Source organism: Danio rerio, chromosome 23, assembly GCF_052040795.2.
Source record: "Danio rerio strain M-AB ecotype USA chromosome 23, GRCz13ab, whole genome shotgun sequence".
Taxonomy (NCBI): Eukaryota; Metazoa; Chordata; class Actinopteri; order Cypriniformes; family Danionidae; genus Danio; species Danio rerio.
Window position 1 is genome coordinate 41,862,955 of NC_141043.1, and position 19,546 is coordinate 41,882,500.

The window sequence follows — 19,546 nt, forward strand, 5'->3', positions numbered from 1 at the left end:
TTGTGTCTGACTCCCATGAGCTTGGAGGACTGCATCCATACATCTCTGCATTGACTCAAATCACTTATTAATAAAGTCATCTGGAATGGCAAAGAAAGCGTTCTAGCAGGACTCCCGGAGTTCATCAAGATTCTTCGAATTCATCTTCAATGCCTCCTCCTTCACCTTACCCCAGACATGCTCAATAATGTTCATGTCTGGTGACTGGGCTGGCCAATCCTGGAGCATCTTGACCTTCTTTGCTTTCAGGAACTTTGATATATAGGCTGAAGTATGAGAATGAGCGCTATCCTGCTGAAGAATTTGCCCTCTCCTGTGGTTTGTAATGTAATGGGCAGCACAAATGTCTTGATACCTCAGGCTGTTGATGTTACCATCCACTCTGCAGATCTCTCTCACACTCCCATACTGAATGTAACCCCAAACCATGATTTTTCCTTTACCAAACTTGACTGATATCTGTAAGAATTTTGGGTCCATGCGGGTTCCAACAGATCAAAGGGGAGAATTTGTGATGATTGATGCAGTTCAACAGATGATTAATCTGAAAAATCGAGCTTCTGCCACTTTTCCAAATGATCAACTAAAAGGCAAGTTATTATTTGTTGCTTCTACAACTAGGATCAACGACAAGACTTTTGTCAGGTAGTGTACATACACATATTCAGCAATTATAAAAGTAACACATTCTGTTTCATTTTGTATGCACAAGCAAAATATGCAGGATCTTAACATATTTGTAACTTGTTAACTTCATTATTGGTTGTTTTTATTACTATTATTGATATATGATTACTTATTACTTGATCATTAGATTACTAATGAAACATTAAAGTGGAACTAATAAACAAATCCTCCGCTGCTTTGAGTGTATTTTTATAATTTTGAGTTTATTTGTGCGTAAATGTTCCTTAAAATGGTCTAAATCTAAGATACACAAGTTACGCACACTTCTAAACATGTACTAAATAAATAAATAACATGCTTTCTACAAAATATCTACTGTACGTTTATTAAGTAACGTTCCTCGTTTCTGGGAAAAAGTAATCACCCCTTCCAGCGATAGTTCAGAGTTGACAAATCTTTTGTTTCTCCATAACCGTGTCTAAAGCTGTTTCTCAAATATGTTTTCCTCCAAAAGTCAGTTCCACCTGGACAGCCGGGATGTCCCTCTGTACCATAAGATGAAGTGATATTAAAGACAGACATAATAATATTAAAATCCGTCATAATAATATTGACATTCTGGAGTGATTCCAGGGCTCATTTATTAATGATGGCTGGGCTGGAGGGGCTGCTGGAGGGGTCAGAAGCCTTGAAGAGATTAGACTTTGGCAGGTTTACTGCTGCTCCAAATATGATAGACCTGACGTGTCATTTTCGCGGCTCCAGCGCCCTCAGAAAAGCCATAAATTATCATGGGAGAGCGGGAAATTGATTCTCCCTCTCTGTACCCTGCAAATGTTCCCCATAAATATGCAGTGATGGGACATAGCTCCTTTTATTAACTTGGCAGGACGGAAAAAAAAACATAGGGTATTTAAGCCAAAGCAGGGTGATTTTGAATACCAAACATAGTTTTAAATTATATCTGTGTACAAATAAAGTTTATGTAAGTTTGAACTGGCAAAAAAAGTTGAGTAAATTATTACAAACTTACATTTTTGGTGAACTGTGCTTTAAATTAAATTAAATTAAATTAAATTAAATTAAATTAAATTAAATTAAATTAAATTAAATTAAATTAAATTAAATTAAATTAAACAAAATTAAATTAAACAAAATTAAATTAAACAAAATTAAATTAAATTAAATTAAATTAAATTAAATTAAATTACACAAAATTAAATTAAATTAAATTAAATTAAATTAAATTAAATTAAATTAAATTAAATTAAATTAAATTAAATTAAATTAAATTAAATTAAAAAGTTTCCTTTGGCTTAGTCCCTTATTTATCAGGGGTCACCACAGCAGAATGAACCTCCAACTTATCCAGCATATGTTTTACACAACATATTATATGCTTACACACTTCCAGCTGCAACCCAACACTGGGAAACACCCATCCACTCTCACATTCACACACATATATGGTCAATTTAGTTTATCCAACAAACTATTGCGCATGTCTTTGGACTGTGGGGAAACTGGAGCACCTAGAGCAGTGGTTCTCAAACTGTGGTACTTGTACCACTAGTGGTACGCAGGCTTCCTTCTAGTGGTACGCGGAGGAATGAAATATGTCATGTACATGCTACACACATTTAAAAATTTATCAAAAATTATGTATATAATATGCTTTATATGACATGTAGCCTATATTTCTAAGGTAATCTGCCACTTTTTTTAACTGTGCAGAGTTGTAGCTGCTTTACTGGGCCTACTACGCTACTGTATTTCAATACTGCTCATTTTGGTGGTACTTGGAGAGACAATTCTTTTCTGAGGTGGTACTTGATGAAAAAAGTTCGAGAACCACTGACCTAGAGAAAACCCATGCCATCACTGGGAGAATATGCTAACTTCACACAGAAATGACAACTGACTCAGCTAGAACTCAAACCAGCAACCTTCTTGTTTGAGGAAACAGTGCTAACCACTGAGCAACCATGGCACCTTAATTTAAAGTTTATTTAAATTCGGTTTAGTTAAATTTAAATTGTTTATATTTCTAGTTGAATTTTTCTTAATAGTATGAAAAACTCTTTTTAAATAAAAGTTTAAGTTTAAAATTGTATAAAAAATAATTATTGTAGGTGTCATTTAGTCATTCAAGTGTTTTAAAATTATTTTTTTTGGTGAACTGACCCTTTAAATGAAGTCATTTATTATGATTCTAGTTGTAAATATGCCCGAAAAAGATTTTGTGATATATTAACTACTGATACCCATACAAAAAACAAATGAACACTATAGAAGTCAATGGTTACAGCTTTCCAACATTCTTCAAAATATCTTATTTTGTGCTCAACAGAAGCAAAAAAAAACAAAACAAAAAAACAAAAAAACTACTATTTCTAAATTCAGTTCTAATTTCCAGCAACAAATAAATGAATAATAATAGCAAAATGTGCTCAAAAACCGGAGTTATATCCTAAAACACATGCTGTGCCCCATATCGTCTAAAACCTGACAGGTGGGCAAATCTAAGTTGTTTTTAATAAAACAAATATAAATATGGATATAATAAATAATACTGCTAATAATAATAACATTATACAAAAGCAAATAAAAGACATAAAAGCAGTGGTTTTTCATATTTATGTAGGCTAGAAAATAATATGTTTTGTAATATTTTAATCCTTTATATGTATATCCTATATCTATTCTTATTATATCCTATATATATCCTTAATATTAAAATTTTTTCATATGTAAAGATATTTGCCTATTGCTCTCTTGTGGGTATTAAGCAGTGCGTAAGCGAGGCGCAACTCTGCGCCGGAGTTTAGACCGGGTTAAATTTGGTCTAATGAAAAATCTATTATAGTTTCTCAAAATAGCGACGTGCCAGCAGTGCGCCTCAGAACGCCTTCCTTTTTAGACCAGAACGCCTATGGGCGCACAAATGAGCGCTAATGCACTTGCTATTTAAACAGCGTAGCGCAACGCCTCAAAATGACTCTTGCGGCAAGCTGAAACTACCAAAAGACTACTGTGCCGCGTCTTGCGCCACACTGCACCGGGTGTATGCTAGGGCCCTAAATATGCCTAAAAAAATTTTGTGATATATAAACTACTGATACCCATACAAAAACAAATGAACACTATGGAAGTCAATGGTTACAGCTTTTCTACATTCTTCAAAATATCTTCTTTTGTGTTCAACAGAAGCAAAAAATAAATAAATAACTAAAAATCTTAAACAGGTTTAGAACAAGTAAATGGTGAGAAATCAATGTAAACATACTTATTTTTGGGTGGACTGTCCCTTTAAATAAAGTAATTTAATATGAGTCTAGTTTTAGATATGCCAAAAATACTTTTAAAAGATTGTGATATATACATCATTGACATCATATAGGGGAAGCAAATAAACACTATGGAAGTCAATGGTTACAGATTTCCAACATTCTTCAACGTTTCTGCTTTTGTGTTGAACAGAAGAAGAAAAAGGTACAGAATACGTCAATAATGAGAAATTAATGAAAATTTCTTTATTTTGGGGTGAACTGTCCCTTTAAATAAAATAGTTTAATATGATTTTAATTCTAAATATGCCCAAAAATATTTTATGATATAAATAAACGCTTCACATCCATAGTAGGAAAAAACTAATAAACACTATGGAAGTCAATGGTTACAGCTTTCCAACATTCTTCAAAATATATTTTGTGTTCAACAGAAGGAAAAAAGGTTCCAAACAAGTCCATAGAGAGACATTGTTCCTTTGAATTAAGTGAACCGTCCCTTTAAATAAAGTCATTTAATATGATTCTAGTGGTAGCATGGTGGCGCAGGGAAGCACAATGGCCTTACAGCAAGAAGGTCGCTGGTTCGAGGCCCGGCTGGGTCACTTGGCATTTCTGTGTGGAGTATGCATGTTCTCCCAGTGTTTGCGTGGGTTTCTTTCGGGTGCTCCGGTTTCCCCCACAAGACATGCACTATAGGTGAATTGGATAAACTAAATTGGTCGTAGTATATGTGTGTAAATGAGAGGGATTGGAGGTACAGTACGCTGCATAAAACATATGCTGGATAAGTTTGCGGTGGCGACCCCAGATTAATAAAGGGACTAAGCCAAAAAGAGTATGAATGAATGAATGAATGAATGAATGAGTGAGTGAGTGAGTGAGTTAATAATTGAATGAATGAATGAATGAATGAATGAATGAATGAATGAATTAATGAATGAATATGAATTTAGTTCTAAAAATGGCCAAAAAGATTTTGTGATATGTAAACAATTGACATCCATAGTAGGAAAAACAAATGGTTACAGCTTTCCAACATTCTTCAGATGATCTTCTTTTGTGTCAAACAAAAGAAAAAAAATCTCTTTAATAAACAAGTCTGGAACAAGTCAAAAGTGAAAAAAAACTATAGCAAAATATCTATTTTTGGGTGAACTATCTCTTATAAATTCATTAAATAAGAGTTCTAAACATGCCTGAAAAAGACTTTTTGATAAATAAACCATTGACATCCAGAAGGAAAAAGACAAAACAAGTGAACACTATGGAAGTCAATGGTTACAAATAAACAACATTCTTCAAAATATCTTCTTTTGTGTTCAATAGAAGAAAAAAAGGTTGGTAACATGTCAAAAGTGAGAAATTGATTGCATCATTTATTTATCTATCTATTTTTGGGGTGAACTTTCCCTTTAAATGAAGTCCTTTAATATGACTCTAGTTATAAATGACCACATTTCTAGAACTGCTCGATCGTGCAGATTCGCACTCTATAACATCAGAAAGATCCGACCCTTCTTATCTGAACATGCAGCTCAACTCCTTGTTCAAGCTCTTGTTCTCTCCAAAATGGATTACTGCAACTCTCTACTAGCTGGGCTTCCAGCTAACTCTATCAAGCCTCTTCAACTGCTCCAGAACGCAGCAGCACGAGTGGTCTTCAATGAACCTAAACGAGCACATGTCACTCCGCTGCTAGTCCGTTTGCACTGGCTGCCAGTTGCTGCTCGCATCAAATTCAAAGCTCTGATGTTTGCCTACAAAGTGACTTCTGGCCTTGCTCCTTCTTATCTGCTCTCACTTCTGCAGATCTATGTGCCCTCCAGAAACTTGCGTTCTGTGAATGAACGTCGCCTCGTGGTTCCGTCTCAAAGAGGGAAGAAATCACTTTCGCGAACGCTCACGCTGAATCTGCCCAGTTGGTGGAATGAACTCCCTAACTGCATCAGAACAGCAGTCACTCGCTACTTTCAAGAAACGACTAAAAACTCAACTATTTAGTCTCCACTTCACTTCCTAATCTGCAATTGCCTCTTAGAATATCACACTAACTGTACAAAAAAAAAAAAAAAAAAAAAAATTACTAATACTACTAATACTTCCCTTCTTAGACTTTACAGACCTGAAACTTGCCTATAGCACTTAATCATTGTTGCTCTTAGTTGTGTAAATTGCTTCTTTGTCCTCATTTGTAAGTCGCTTTGGATAAAAGCGTCTGCTAAATGACTAAATGTAAATGTAAATAAATATGCCGAAAAGATTTTGTGATATTTAATCTATAGTTACACACGACCTCAAAGCCAGCAGACATGCACCAAAACCACAAAACTCCAATTCTGAATTTACAAGCACTATAAAAACAGATCAATTCTGAATAACCACAATCCTGCTCTTTATGAGTTCTAAATACAACCCCAAGGCCTCAAGACCAAAAAAAGGGCTCAGATTCCACTCCGACTAGTCAGTTTAACACGGAAAATCCCTCTGTCTGAAATCTGGAACGAGTTATCCTCATATCTTCAGTGATATGAACAGATGTTTTTATTGCGCGGATATATAAAGAAGCGGAAGTGTAACGAGTCATTGACTAGAACTGATGCAAGCGGTCATTGCATTTAAACTGCGGGTATTTCTCCAAACAAAAAGCGATGAGAAAGTTAAAACCTCCCCCAAGAGGATTTCAATCACAGTTTTGTTTTTTGCCACCTGGAACAGCTGAATTTCATAATTCATCCTCTCTTTGACGACACGTTCAAAGACACACATGTTTCTATTCCTTTTAAACTAATATCATTGTGTTTTTTTGTGATGGTGGATGATGCTAAATCAGCCGCTTTCCGATCTGTTTGACAGCTGTCAGGCTTCTCAAAACATCTTTAAAGATTCCAGGAAGTTTGATTTTTATCACTAGGGCTGTAAATCAGCTGCGTGAGACAAATATACCTTTGTGCTCCCCAACCTTTGAGCATTCCCATTGTTTTCAATTGATTCCACACGTGCGTCACATTCCCTGATCTATAGAGAACGTCTATTATAGATCAGCAGTCACATTTTTTTGGTACGTTCTAAAATAATGAGGTAATTGTTTGCTTAATGTTAATCTTTGGCTTTTGATAGGAGCTCTCCCATCAAAACAAACATACTGTAAGAGTGTGAAAGGAAATAAACTCCAGAAATATGACAGCTATAGCACTTCTCCCCCAAAGTATAGTAAGTACCATAAAGCGCATAATACTGTATATACAGTATTATAATGTTAACACTTTTGTTAATGAAATTAAAGGTGGAGTAGGTGATTGTCTACAGAAAGTTTTTTGTTGTGCTGGTTGAAAGTCTCTTCACAGTCCAATAGTAATGATACAGTAAATGATCTAAATGTGTTTATATGTATGTATACATCCAGTGAAATATTGTCAGGCCTACATCTCCCATAATTCCGATAAGTAGCTTAAACTGTCTGTCAACAAATGCAGATTTGGCCATTTTCGTGCAGTGTTGCCAACTATTTCCAATAAAATAGTAGCTAAAGCCTGCCTGAAAAGTAGCTAAATGTTGCCTGATGACGTCATGCACTAAATTACATATCAGTGACGTCATCACGTAGTATCTGACAGCTTGTCATGTCTCTACTCTCTGAGGCGCCGTGTATTATATTATATTTAAACATTACATTCAGATGCACAATTAATAGATTCCTATTAACATATTACTTTGTGTGATGATGTCATTGGGTAATCGCAACTCAAAACTACATCTTTATGTAGTATACAAAATAAATGTTTTCTGAAATTGACTGGCCCTCTCAGCAAAAAACATTATTTGAAATTTGTCTATGTAGATTCATTCATTCATTCATTTTCTTGTCGGCTTAGTCCCTTTATTAATCCAGGGTTGCCACAGCGGAATGAACCGCCAACTTATCCAGCAAGTTTTTACGCAGCGGATGCCCTTCCAGCTGCAACCCATCTCTGGGAAACTTCCACACACACATTCACACACACACACTCACACACTACGGACAATTTAGCCAACCTAATTCACCTGTACCGCATGTCTTTGGACTGTGGGGGAAACCGGAGCACCCGGAGGAAACCCACGCGAAGGCAGGGAGAACATGCAAACTCCGCACAGAAACGCCAACTGAGTCGAGGTTCGAATCAGCGACCCAGGTGTATGTAGATTTGTATGAAAAGTAGAGTTGACTATTTGTAAAAGTTATTCAAGATATAAGAGTTATTTTTATTTTTTAATATAACACTGATAATGAACAGGTACATCTTTTTAAACAATCACAGCTTGTGTTCTTACTCTTTTTAACTTGTGAAATTAACACATTTGTAAAAGGGACAACAATTATAGCACTGTTGGAATTGATTGCTACCTAAATTACCAACAATTATACATGTTACCAAATATCAGTAAATTAACAGTTATCAGTTTATGAAAAACAATCTGAGCTAGCAATTTACTCTACTGAGTGAAGCCTGCCTGCAGACACTGCACTCTTGAGTCACTTTTAAAAATTGCTAAAAGTAGCCAAATGAATGTTAAAAATTGAAAAAAAAAAAGTTGCTAGGGGTAGTATAAAAAGTTGCTAAATATTGCAACAAAATTGCTAAGTTGGCAACACAGTTTGCACATCTCTGTTCACGCATATCAGACATTAGCGTGTACACGCCTGCATGAGCGCTGCTCGTTCACGACACATGCACACAAGACAAGCACAATCACGACAAAATCAAATACTGAAGTCCTGCATCAATATTGAAATTACTTTTGCACGCTGGAGGAGGGACGACACTATGGCTGAAATACTTTTGTTAAACAGGTAATGTTCTGTTTTAAAAGTATTTTCGCTTCACGCAGAGCTGATGCAGATGTTGTTGTTACAAATGGGTTACATGCACAGACGTGTTGTTCAGCCACTAAAATCTCCCGGTGAAAGATTGATGTGACTATTTTCAGTTTCATAAGGTTTGTATTAATTTGTATTAATTCGTATGATCTAATTCGTACAATTTAGTACGATTTGCTCATCACCCAATGACAGTTGGGGTTAGGGGTGAGGTTGGGTACCACGCCTCCTTTTTAAAATAGTACAGTTTCGTATGACTGAACTCGTATGAATTCGTGCGAATTAGCCACTAAACTGACAAAACGTAAAATACTTACGTTTCCTCGTAAGATCAGGCTGAAAGATCTGTGATTGTGAACAAGAAAAGAATAAACTCACAAATTAAACTGTTAAAATAAAAAAGATTTGACTATACAAAGGAAATACCTTCACACTGCCGGTGCTAGGTCATTTGCCGTCGGTATGCTGAGGGCTGATCTACTCTCAAGCCGCAGGTGGGAGAGACTGCTGTACAAGGACTGGGCTGTCAGTTCAGTGCTCTGAGGCTGGGGAAGGGCCGACGGCATCACTCGCAAGTCGTTAAGAAGAGTAGGGACGGTACTGTATGGACAAATGACAGTCTATAAAAATCTACAGTAACATAAAAACGTCTCTAGATTTTTCACTAGTCACTTTTTTTTTTAAATTTGATGCTAGGGGGGTCTGAAAAGTCGCTAAATCTAGCGACAAAGTCGCTAAGTTGGCAACATTGCGTCTGCTGTTTTGTTTACTAGCGGGAGTTCCACTGGCATTTTCCCGCATGTTAATTCTGACCAATCCAAAAGCAGTTTAGGAAATACCTTCAATAACATCTGGCCAATGAGTGATGTGGATTTTGTCACATGACTGCATTTTGGTTCTTTTCAACTACTTAGGACCAAAGCAATCAGTGTGGTGTGAAAAGGACCCAAAAATGGCAGCAAAATGCTACAATGTATCGGTTGCTGTCCTTGGTCTGGACAAAATGAACAGAACCACAAATGTGAAAGCACCCTAAAACTAAAAGACTGGAACTGACACATTTTTTCATTTTAATTTCATGTGACTTAAAGTGAAATATTTAAAGTAAAAAATTAGCATTTTCAAGTAAAACATCCTCCGAAAAGCTCTGCTCAATTTACAACAAATAATCTTTCTATTCTATAACGTGTTGTTAACATAAGTGAAACCTTACGTGGAAGCGTTTGGGAAGCAGCAGCCCGATGGATAATGTATTACATTTTTAGTGTGCTTTTATTCTAACAATGTAAAGTTACATCTCCTGTCATGTCGAATCCGTCAGCCGGATCTGGAGTAATGAAGCCGTGTTTCTGGGGCCCTGCTGAAGAGTTTTGAGTCTGCCTGATTTTGACAGGATCTCTGTGAGGCACGAGGCTCTTCCTTCCATCAGCAGATGCTTAAATAACGGCCGGAGAGGCGAGCTGTTATTTACTAGCTCCAGGTCTTCACCAGGGAGGCGCTTCTGGAGGTCTAACAGAAGGAGAAGGGCCAGATTACGGCCTCTTCATCCCCGTCTCCATCATCTGTCACATCTGTCACACTCCAACACATGTCATGTGCAATTAAGCGGTGGCTGGTTAACTCTTTCCCTGCTAAAGTAAAACCGCGAGGCCTTCAGGCTCTGGTTAAAAGAGCAAGCGGTAAGACTGTCCTCATCTGTTCACGGGCTGACTGACACCTTTCAAAACAGAGATATTTTTGGAGGATTTAATGGACTGCAGAGCTTGAAGCGAACAGTGAAATGCTAATTGATTAGTTGATTAATTCATTTGAATCTCTAAACATTCGTACAGTTTTTTTTTTTTTTTTTTGCATCTGTATACATAGAAATAATAAGTTTAAGTGTCAATCAATTACAAAGACAGCTGCAAAAACGTAAACAATCAGAGTGGTGAATATATATATATATATATATATATATATATATATATATATATATATATATATATATATATATATAATAAACGAGGTATGCAGAATAGCAACACTGAACGCACAACATGCGACATTCAGATGATAGGGTCAGAATTTAGCATCAACAACATGAAAGCATGTCAACGGTTCAGGCTAGTGGTGGTGATGTAATGGTGTGGGAGATCATTTTTTGGCACACTTTGAGCCCATTACTATCAACTGAGCATCGTGTCAACACCACAGCCTACCTGAGTATTGTTGCTGACCATGTCCATCCCTTTATGACCAAAGTGTACACATCTTATGGTGGCTACTTCCAGCAGGATAATGCGCCATGTCATAAAGCGCAAATCACCTTAGACTGGTTTCTTAAACATGTCAATGTGTTCACTGTACTCAAATGGCCTCCACAGTCACCATACTAAATCCAATAAAGCACCTTTGGGATGTGTTGAAACAGGAGATTTGCATCATGAATATGCAGCCGACAAATCTGCAGCAACTGTGATGCTATCATGTCAATATGGACCAAAATCTCTTAGGAATACTTTCAGTGCCTTGTTGAATCTATGCCACAGAGGATTAAGTCAGTTCTGAAGGCAAGAGGGGGTCCAACTGGTACTAGTAAGGTGTACCTAATAAAGTGGCCGGTGAGTATATATTCAAATATATATATATATATATATATATATATATATATATATATATATATATATATATATATATATATATATATATATATATATATATATATATATATTTGAATATATAATATATATAATATTCGCCAGCATAATATTCACCAGTAAATAACTTACAACAAAAATACTCTATATAAATTTACAGCACCATTTATCTATCTGTATTTTACATATGTACATGTATTTACAATATTTTATTATTTAATTAATAATAATGCTATAAAAATATTTTATTATTAATAATATCATCATCATTATCACTATTATTATTATCATTGTCAACATTGTTCTAATAATAATAATAATAATAATAATAATAATAATAATAATAAATAATAATAATAACAACAATAAATGCATTTAAATGTTACATTGTAACAGTGACGATGTGTTCCATTTATATTTTACAGACGTTGAGAGCTTTGATGATCATTAAACCCTGCCACATGACTTAAACCCATCATCAAGAGTTCATTTAGGTCTGCTTCAAAGAATCAAATCCATGAAATATGAAATAATTAAGTTAGCTTAGTATTTTTATAAATTTAAGTGGATTGAACATAAAACAATTAGGTTGCACCTAATTAAAAATAAATTAATAATCAAATTTAAGTTTTATTAAATAATAAAATAGTTCAGCATTGTATTGATTCAGCTCATTTTAAATACAATCCAGACTCATTCTGAATGTAGCCTTATACACATTTCTGGAGCATGCCAAATATCTCAAGTCCGCTGGCGTACATGGTAAGCTACTGGACAAACTGGTAACAGCGGGAAAGCCGTCCACACAGAGGTAAGTGGTCAGCTGTTAGCATGAAAAGGAACAGCGTAATATCGCTGATGAAATGCAACTATACGTACTTCTGGCTACATAATTCACAATTCTAGAAATGTTTATTTCAAGAGTTCACGCTTAGCTGATAATCAATAAAGCGTAATTGGCATGCTTTTCTGGGAGAGAGCCCTGAGCTCGTAATATCCTCGAGCCCGGGGCTCCTTCTCGATAGAAGGTCGAGAGGGGAGTGTGAGCTCAGGTAGGTCTTGAGAACTCCCCTGCTTGTCCCAGTGAGAGAAGTGTAAACTAAGGTTGCCTTTGATGATAATTTGGTTTAGTCGATTGGCTATGGTGTATGTTTTTGAACGGTGGTAGGAAACCGGGGAACCCAGGTGAACAAGGGGAGAACATAGAAACTCAGCACAAAAACGCCAACCAGCCAGACAGGAGGTTGGACCGGCGGTGTTCTTGCTGTGAGGCAACCAGGCTAGCCACTGGGTAGCCATGTCACCCTATCGGAAAAAGAAGGGAAGTAGGGGTGGAAGGAGGGGAAACTTCAAGATGAAGATAACTGGAGTGAAACATACTTCTGTAATCATCTAATAGAGCAGAATATAAGGGTGCCAGCCGTGTTTATCATAAGCATGTGATCCTCTCGAAATTAGTTTAGAAAAAAAACACTCAGAGCTACGTTTTCAGAATGAGCCCATGTTGTTTAAATAAGTAGTTTGAACAAGCAGCAAACATCATATTTTGAGTGCATGATGTGTAAATATTCCAATAAGATCATCATTTTGAACACAGCTGTATCAGAAGATCTCTGAACAGTCGTCTGTGTTAAGCTTACACATAACAAAATATTACTCAGACATGCACAGCGGGGCATATGGCATGATTAACCATAAGATTTACCGCAAGGTTCACTGACAGTTTGTGGCCCATATTTCCACATGTCACCCGGCGCAGCTGCCAGATACAGTGAGCTCCTCAGCTGCGGCCTGTGTGATTGCAGCCGACAGGCCAGGATGTTCCCGTTTCGTGTGAACAATAAGGCCGTGGAGGCCAGGTATGGAAATGTTTTTATCATTAACCATCCATCAGTCACGTCCCAGACAACAGAATGGGCCTAGGAAAAATCAGCTGGAATTCAGCTCAGGCAATTGGGTACAAGAGGACCACTTCCTGCATTTAAAAATGTCTCTTATTTCAGGACATGCCTGCTGCCTGTTATTGTACAAAGAGAAGGAGAGAGAAAAAACAACAGTGCTGGTCCTAAATTTGACACGGGAATGACAATAACAGCATTCCATTGTCCATTTTTAAGTAGAATTTTACATGAGAAATAGAAGTACAGTACAGATGTACACTAAACTATTTATTATATGGCTACAGAGTAACTAAGTAAGACTCAAAGCAATGATCTGGAGTGTGTTTCCCAAACAAAGACGTTACTCGTGACTGAACTATCATAGTATAATGCATTGTTTGGGAAAAGAATAAAAACTGTTGTTGCTTTGTCGCAGATCCATCATTTGAACCATGGTATAATGTAAAACGCCTGTAATGACGCTCTAAACGGGGTGGAGTAACAGCTTCTTTAGTGGAAAAAACCCATCGTTTTTTGTGCAAATTGTATTGTTTTACACGCACACATATAAAAATAAATAAATAAATCCAATATTAGTTTTGGTAAAAACATGCTCTCGCTTTCCATATTAATTTAAATAAATGTAAACAGCACACATAGGGCTGTTTGTTTCCTGTACAAATATTATTCAGAATATTCAGAAGTCTATCCTAAAACATAAAACCACTTAGCACTGTACACTATAACAACATGTATACTAATGTCATATTTAAATCCTATAAATCATTAATAATTGTAATTTACAATAGGCTTTTTATTAGGATTAATTAAAAATTATTATGAACATTATCATTATTAATTTATTATTATTAATTTATTTATTATTATCAAGTAGGGTATTGTTTATTTATTTTTCTTTTTTGAAAAGTCTACTTTTACTATTTGACACATTCAAACCACTGCAGAAGTGTTCTAACCAGCCATATAACATACAGATATCTAATAAGTAACCTCCTATAAATTAAAAGCATTAATGTATGCTATATATTTTTGTTTTCACAAGCATTGGAGACGTAACATAAACTCTGCTTTTAAATAATAGGTCACCTATAGCTTTCGCCATAAGCCATGGCTGTGTTCAAAATGGCTTCGATGTTTTCAAAGTGCAGTTGTGAATATGAAGATCAGTAAACCGAAATGTAAAAAATACTTTGAAAGCAAATTACACCTAGGAGAGATGATTTTAACGTTTTTAAAAAATTTTTATTATTAATCAATCCAAGTTTAAATGTTGGAACGTTCGAAAGGAATAGGGCATAGGGGATATAACTGGGAATAGAACACAGCGAGGAACTACGCTTCTAACACGGTGCAGTTGCAAGCGTACAAGTTTGGAAAAACGGATTTGGGAAATGCCAAATCAACAAACTATGTTTGTTAAGATGGAACTTGTGACCTTAGTTGGCAATTGATGGTTTTCTGAAACGCACCCCTGAGCGGTAATACAATTGACCTTATTCTTCACATGCATATGAGCAGGTGCAGCCATTGAAACCTTTTTAGCTCAAGACTTCCGGTCGCATTCACTTCAATTGATTTTTAGAAAATGAAAACAGCTTGTTATGTTGCTTGATGTTGCAAACTAAAGATTTCTTAGTCCTTTCTTATTTATTTGTATATTCCCGAATACACTTGTTTGTAGAGTGAATAGTTTGTCCCATTTGATTATTCCTAGACATTTCTCCCATACACTGTAAAAAGCAGTTACTTACTGTACTTTAGAAAAGTAAACTCGTTGCAACAAGTTGACTTTACTTTATAAAATTAAACTCTTCCCAGAAATGGGTTGCGGCTAGAAGGGCATCCGCTGCATATAAACATGCTGGATAATTTGGCGGTTCATTCCGCTGTGGCGACCCCGGATTAATAAAGGGACTAAGCCGACAAAAAAAATCAATGAATGAATTAAAAAAGTCATTAAACTCATTGACTTAACTTTTATAATTTATGCACCTGTAGTTTGTTTATTAATAATTATAATTAATATTTTTTCAGGGTTTTCATTTTTATTGGATAGGACAGAGAGTATTGAAAGGAAAGTTTGAGGAGCAGAGAGAAGGGAAGGATCAGCATAGGACCTCAAGGCGGGAATCGAACTCAGGTCGCCGTGAACACCAGAGTGCATATGTCAATGCACTTTCCACTACACCACTGGCACCGACTTTACTTAATAATTATAGGGCAATGAGTTTGCTCTCTTTTTATTAAGTCAAGTCAACTAATCGCTTTTTACAGTGTAGTGCACTTTCGCATTGCAAAAAAGGATCAATACTCGCTCTTCTTTTAAATGCAAAGCTTTTTTTCCCCCAGTATTTCTATAGTATCTTTGGTGGCCCCAGTATCAATCCAGATAAATTTGTAAAACAAATAAGTTAACTTAATTCCTTCATGTTGTCCAAACACAAATCGATTGTGTGGATTTTTTTTTATTATGAAATATGTTGGGTGCTTTAATCAATTGTGAACTGATTTTGGGGTAAACACGTCATTGTATGTAGTACTTGCACATGTTTTATAACACAAACAACAATTACTACAAAGAGCTGTAGTTCACCGAGAAGCTACACAAACAGTTGTCAGTATCACAGAATGATTATCTGCTATTTGACTATTATGATACTGCATGCGATATTTAGTCTTGCTTGTCAGTGAACTATAGATCTGTGCCCTGTAATGTGTTTATTTAATTAAACATTTTGATTTATCAAATAAATTATTAATAATTGCATTAAATTACATTTATTATCTGTTTTCCTTGCAACTTCTATTTGTTTCACAATGTCATTGTCAAGGGGAATAAATAAAGTACTCCCCTATTGACTAATCACTCCCTTATTGCTCTCATTTTGAATCCCCCTGCTCTAAGTAACCATAAAAATGAGCATTACCAGTTATGGATATCAACACAAGCTTGACTTTCACAAGTGTTTTCTTCCTCCAACCTGTTCTCCAGCAGGACCTGGCTGCCGGACTGTCACCAGTATGGTTATCCTTCACCACAGGCTGACGGAGGCATTATTCCGATGGGGATTGTTTGACTAATAAGCATTTTGTCTGGACAAGCACAGGCTCCAGTCAATGTTGTCCTGAGCTTGGAAAGGACACCTTGTTCATGGGGCGCCGATGGACACCATTAAATAAAGTGACTCATCTGTTAAATGCCCTTGAGATTTATTGGGCAAATTATATTACATTGTAAATGGTAAAAAGTTAGATTAACTCAATTGCTTAGTATTAGCATCATATTGTATATCTAATAGACAGTGTTGAGGAGGTTACTTTGAAAATGTAATAGATTACAGATTACAAATTACCCTATTTAAAATGTAATAAGTTACACTACTTTTCGATTACTTTCTAAAAGTAAAGTAACTAATTACATTTGATTACTTTTAAGTTTCTAATGGACATTTTCAACAAAATAATTTTCAAGCATTTATACCTAGGACATGTTCCCTTCGGGATGTATGCCCATGGGTGCGCCGCAAATCAAAAGCATCAGAATAGCACCACTTTAATAAATGGTCTTAGCAGAAGGCATCGTGCATATCAAAAAAAGGCAAAGCAACAGAATAATATTATTTAACATATCAAAGATTTGTAAAGAACATTTTTAGATGTAACCCCATTTGTAATCTTTAACATTTTCACTATTAATGTAATTTAATTACACATTTTTTTCTCAGTAACTGTAACAAATTACTGTTACTTTTATTTTGTAATTAAATTACGTAACGCCGCTACATGTAACTAGTTACTCCCCAACACTGACAATAGAAAAGGGCTACAGTCAAACACGAAATGATTATAACTCTGGCAAATTCTGATTTACAGTACTTTTATTCAACCAGCAAGTTGTTGTTTTTGACCGGAAATGGCGCAGGCTTTTCCCAAAAGATTATAGGACTATATACATGAGGCATTATTGTGGAAATAAAAATTTCTCAGCTTTTATTTACGTTCGAACAAAAACTTCAAAATCAGAATTTGGATTTAGAAGTTCTTTTTATTGCAACATTGTTTGGCTGTTTTGTGAATTGCAGGCAGAAACGTATTGCTCATGCTCACATAATGCACAAGGTAATAAACATGATTCAATGCTCCAACATACTCATTTCATTACTGGTTTTTGGGAGTAATAAGAAGATGGGAAGTATCTTTGCAGAATATTTCACACCACAAAACTAACAGCAAACACAGTATCATGAACAACCACTGCTGTAGGTGTGGGTGATATGGACTTTAAGTTGCCATTTAACGTAAGATTTGATTGCCATTTTGTCCTCTATTGTGACCAGTGGTGAAAAGAGTACTGAAAAATCATACTCAAGTAAAAGTACCATTACTTGCCTTAAGAATAAAGTGCAACTAGAATAAAAGTATCTGTTGTAAATATTACTCAAAGTATGAGTAAAAAGTAGACCTTTGAAAAGTACTCAAGAGTAATGAGTAGTCAGTATTTCGCTGTAAAAAGTGAATGCATTTACATGTGATTTGTGGATGTGTGTAAACGTAACATTCTGTAGTCCATTTAGTTATTGCTCAGCAGGCACACAGAATCATAAAATGTTAATATTAGGTTTGATTTAAGTTTGTGATGTCAGGTGACCAAAACTCAATGTCTAGCCAGCGTCTAGGGACAATGTTATTTTGATCACCAATAACAACATCAATTGATGTTTATATTTGGTTGATTTTAGGTTGTGTTAGAAAGTGACCAAATCAACGTTGAGCCAACATCTTAAACCAACGTCATATTGATGCCAAATACTGACATTTATTCATCAGGTATGAAAACCAAAACATCTGATAGACTTCATTGTGATAACGTCCACACAATGTCAAGCTGTAACATCATTAGACATTGATATTTGATTGATTTCAGGTTGAACATTGATGTAATCCGTCATTTTTTTCATCAGTGACATAGATCAAAACAGTCTCTGAGTCAATGCGTGTAAAGATTTTGGACATCTTCTTGGACACTTTTAATGCTTCCAAACAGTTTGGTGCAATTATAAAGCGCCCATGTCTTGAAGTAGTTCATTAAGATGCGATTTACCTTCTGTGTGCACTTTGTTTGGACAGGAATCACAGGACTGATTTTTCTAATCCCCATAGACAGAAAAGAAATAAAGTAGTGACTGGAGGTTGAAGGAGAGTAGCGAAGTAAAAATACAGATACTGCACTTAAAATGTCCTCAAGGGAAAGTAAAAGTACACAATTATAAAACTACTTAGTAAATTACCATTCTTGAGAAAAACTACCCAATTACAGTAGAGCAGGGTTATTCAATTGGCGGCAAGCGAGCCGAACCCAGCTTCCGAAGCACTTTGTTCCGGCCCTACAAACAGTGTGACCAAGACATCAAAAGTAAATTTAGTTCGACAAACGGCCGCTATAGTTATGAAGTGGCGTACGTCTGTTCAGTATATTCAGTACATTATATTATTATCATAATCGAGTGGTGCAGGCAGCCAAAACATGTTTGTAGAAAAGGCTATTAGTAAAATGTACTGATATCGTTAATAGGGATGCAACGATTAGCCGATTTCACTATTAACTATTAATCATAAAGTCTTCTCTAAGCCGCATTTCTGTTGCACTGAACGAAATGAAACCGCTTCAAAATGCCAAGTTGCCTGTGCGCTAGTTTGAAGTTTGAAGTACACCGAGGCTAATACGCACGCACACAGGATTAGCAGCGGCCGTTCCCATATCACGTCTTTCCCGCTTGCAAGTTTGTTATTACTAATGTAAGAATATATGACAATATGCGGAGCAACGCGCTTGCGTCTTTCTGGGCGCACGCTGTAGAAAACATCTCATGGTGAGAGTTGTGCATGCTTTTCAGTGCAATGTAAACAAAAGATTTGTTAGACGAATTATTATTAAAATGATTATGTATGCATGAATGCAGATGGCAACAACAGTTAATCTAAATAGCTACTTACCTAATATAAAGCTTGAATTTACATTAGACGTGATAACAGTGAAACCATGAATATTCTTCAGACTATAAAATTGTACAACCAAAATCTATAATTGTTGCACAAAAATAAGTCTATTGTACAATGCACTGATATTATGTAGTTTCAAAATACAATATATTAACATTTTAATGTAGAATAAGCCAACGTGGGTGTCTTAAGGAGCAAAAATATACAGCATATGGGGTCTTATATGCTTTTATA

The 19,546-nt window shown here is 35.7% G+C and overlaps 1 protein-coding gene across 4 annotated transcripts in view; it reads right to left on the reverse strand.

The window, feature by feature from the left end:
- The window catches only part of tshz2 (teashirt zinc finger homeobox 2), a 272,183-nt gene that overhangs the window by 160,492 nt on the left and 92,145 nt on the right, over window positions 1-19,546 (reverse strand). Inside the window, exons 2-3 of one of the 4 annotated variants that reach the window (XM_087307672.1) lie at window positions 9,199-9,372; window positions 9,090-9,117 (exon numbers count right to left, since the gene is read on the reverse strand). The exons of the other annotated variants lie outside the window; for them this stretch is intronic. The gene's annotated coding sequence lies outside the window, so the exon portion shown is untranslated. The remainder of the gene's footprint in view (window positions 1-9,089; window positions 9,118-9,198; window positions 9,373-19,546) is intronic. 4 annotated transcript variants of the gene reach the window in all.